The following is a 3,859-nucleotide window of genomic DNA, read 5'->3' as shown; positions in this document are numbered from 1 at the left end:
TTTTCCTCCAACAACTGCTGTAATTTCTCTTCTTGTTTCTTTTCTTTCTCCTCCAACAACTGCTGTAATTTCTCTTCTTGTTTATTTTCTTTTTCCTCCAACAACTGCTGTAATTTCTCTTCTTGTTTCTTTTCTTTCTCCTCCAACAACTGCTGTAATTTCTCTTCTTGTTTATTTTCTTTCTCCTCCAACAACTGCTGTAATCTCTCTTCTTGTTTCTTTTCTTTTTCCTCTAACAACTGCAGTAATCTCTCTTGTTTATTTTGTTGTTCGAGCTCCCACTGTTGCAGGTTTTCTTGCAACTGCTGTTGTGTCTCTTCTTGTTTCTTTTCTCATTCATTTTCTCGTTCTTCTTGTTTCTTTTGTTGCTCTTGTATTGCTGCCATCAAGTCTGCTATGCTGTAGTTTGATTTGCCGCTTCTCGTTTCCATTTTTTTTGTCCCACTCTCTGACACCAATTTGTTACGTCTCCGTTTGTTAATTAATTTTCCGTAACTTCGTTCCGACGAAACTTTAGCGACACAAGTCCTTACTTAATAAAACTGGTTTATTCTTTCCGAATATAACTTTACGATATACTTAATTTCAACATTCGCGCTAAAACAAACACCATAACGAACGAACGTTAACTTCAACAATACCCTGTGACCTCAGATCAATTACTCGCTACCTACACACATACTATTGTCCCGTCACGTTGTCACCCTCTTATATATACCAGACTACCCTATATCTAGTAATCTCCCGACAATTCACGAAGGTACAAGATATTTCCAGAAAGCAGGGGGCGTGACACTAGTCACGTGACCTCGCTGACGCAACAGGTATCTTTCAGAATGCACACGTACTTTTTTCACGATAACATTCCATTTTTCTGTGTAGTTTTTACTAAAAATATGGTGATTAAAAATTACTTCGAGACTGATGAAGTAAGTGAAGAGTAGGTGCATTTTGGAGGTACAGACAAATTCGACAAATTCGTACAGTTAAATTCTACAATTTTCGTTAATCATTCAACAATAGTTTCCGTCATTTTTGACGGGCTTTTATACTAGTAATAAATATAAAAGTTATTTCATTGTATAACGATATCGTCACATTTTTAGTTTTCTGATTTCTCATAGTCCATCGGCTATAGGCAGAAGATGTTAACTTTCGTTTGGCAACTGAAAGGACCAATATCTTTAGGTTAGAATAAGAAGAACAGTTGCCAGATGTGGCAAAAAATAATGTTCTATGTTATATGTGCACATTAATTAGTAATAGGCATTTGGAAAATGCTTATTTTCTCCATCTAAAATCTCTTGTTTTGTAATTAACCCTAGTTACACATTTGATTCGTAGGTGACTCTGAATCACCAATTAACCAATCACACTGATGCATTGTTTCAACATGTCAGCCTCCATGAGCTGTAGTGTTTATGTTATTGTGAAAGAAGAAAGTAACTTTACAAATCTTTCACTTACAAGTTTCAAGAAAATTTATGAATGTGTTAAAAAATCTAGCCGAAATACCAGGGAGAGAGAAACAGGACAATGTCCTGATCATGTGTTCCCATTCTATGACTGATAATTCATCCTGTGTTGCATGTTTGAAAAGTCTTGAAACACTAGTCTTTGCTACAGTTAGCACTGGGATTAAAAAGGTCAACCAATCTGCCTTTTATTGGAATTAGTTCTGATACTAAACCATGTATAGAGACTGGTAGGCACAAGCATGCAATCAAACCAGGAGGTTTGTGACAGAAGGGTATACCCAGAAAAGAAAAGCAGAGAGTTTGACATTATGTGTCACATATGAAGCTGAACATGTCCTAAAAAGAGATACAGATATGAATCAGTATGAGGAGATGCTTTTGAAAATTAGACATACTGACCTAGTAGCCAAAGAAGCTCAATGCCATAAATTATGCTATAAGACATGTACTAGGTGCCTGGCATCGTTTGCTATGCCACCTGCTGAGGTAGACAAGTCTCATGAGGAGGCATTCATTCACTTATGTGAAACGATAGTTGTAGAAAAAAAATCATCAAGGCAGTAGAAATGTATAGAATGCACATTTTGACGATAGGCTATTTCAAGTGGCTGTCAGGAACATCCATGAAAATGATGTAGACTATCGAAATTGCCAGTCGAAGTTTACAGTGAAAATACCTACAGCTGATCTTCATTAAACCAAAAACCGAAATTCAATTCATGTCAACTGGTTTTGAATGGATTTGAAATAATTTCATCGGTGATTCAGGAGGAACATACAACTGATGAGGAAGCTGATGGTGATTTGTAGGTAAAGTTTCCTGAAAGCCTTAAGACCCTTAGCCAAGAAGAGAACATAAATTTGTATAAAACTGCATTGTTTTTGAAAAACTCTCTTGAACAACTCCCCAACAACATTGGTCTGTGGTCTCTAATTGCATATACATTTGATGCTGTTGTTCTTCAAACCTTTGTTCCATGTCACCTCTTAAATTTTCTTGCTTGGTGTTTGGGGGTATCAGGTGATGTGAATTTTGATGAATATGTGAAGACCACTGCTGATGTTTGCATGAACATTTTTTCAATAGCCCAGGATATCATCTACTTGGCATCATTCAAAGGAACAAATATCTAAGGACCAATATGTACTCATAGTTCATGGACATCAGTGTCATCTACTTGAGATCAGTGGTGGGAAATTGAAAATCAAGGCAGTGGAGGAGCTTTGTTGTGATCATGAGGAAGCAGACACGCGTATGGTTCTGTATGTCAATCACGCTGGGAAGGAGTATGCCAACATCATTATCCGAAGTTAAGATATGTATGTCTTTGTCCTTGCTACTGCTTTCAGTGAGAAGATTAGCATCAATCTGTGCATGCACATGAGGCCATGGTCAGACTTTAGAATTGTTCATATGAACGCCATTTGAAGAAAAATTGGAGAATCTGGTTGTGATGCACTGGTAAGCTTACCTTGTTTAATTGAAGCTACGATAGCATCAGTGCTTTTAAAGGCAGGAGAAAGGTCAAGGCAGTCAATATCATGATTGAAAACAGTGACTACCAAAGTGCATTTCAGGCAAGTGGCAAAAATTGGCAGCTGTATAATATACACTTACCAACATTGGAGACGTTTGTCTGCGAGTTGTATCGTGACTGCCACATACATACTGTGAATGATGTAAGGTATGAAATATTCAACTACTGCTACAAGATTGATGCCATACTACCTTCAAACAGGGATGCTCTTGTTAACCATATTCATTAGGCTGATTACCAAGCTACAATACATCGTCGATGCCTGCAGCAGACAACAGCTGCTCCAAGTCCAGAAGGCTTGGATAGTACATTGAAAATGATGTTATATCTGTACTATGAAATAGCATTCCATTTGCTCCAGACTCCTTGATGAAACACATTTCATGCTCATGCAAAAAACCCGGTGTATCCAAGGAAAAGGTTTGTGTAGAGAGAAGGAACTCAATTGTTCAGAACTCTGCAAATGCTTGGATTGTGGAAACCAGCCTGGGCCAACCGATGAGGAGGAGAATGATGACATTATTTCAGACTCTGATGACGAAAGTGAGTTGGAGGGTTAATCTGATAGGAGTTGCATGTATACTGACACAAGACTTGTTCTTTAATGCCCATATGAGTGTTGTGTCACTTCGTATTAAGTAACTTTCTATGACAAATGGCACCATCTCAAAATTATTTATTACCGCATTGAACACAGAAGGTGATTTCTCAGAGTCAGACTATTTTATTATGATGCCGAAAGAAGCCTTGATAAGCCATATAGGTCAAAATACTGTTACGTCTCCGTTTGTTAATTAACTTTCCGTAACTTCGTTCCGACTAAACTTTAGCGACACAAGTCCT

The sequence above is a fragment of the Limulus polyphemus genome, unplaced genomic scaffold (assembly GCF_000517525.1).
Source record: "Limulus polyphemus unplaced genomic scaffold, Limulus_polyphemus-2.1.2 Scaffold11302, whole genome shotgun sequence".
Lineage (NCBI taxonomy): Eukaryota > Metazoa > Arthropoda > Merostomata > Xiphosura > Limulidae > Limulus > Limulus polyphemus.
The sequence above is the reverse complement of the archived record's forward strand: the minus strand, read 5'-3'. Positions refer to the sequence as shown.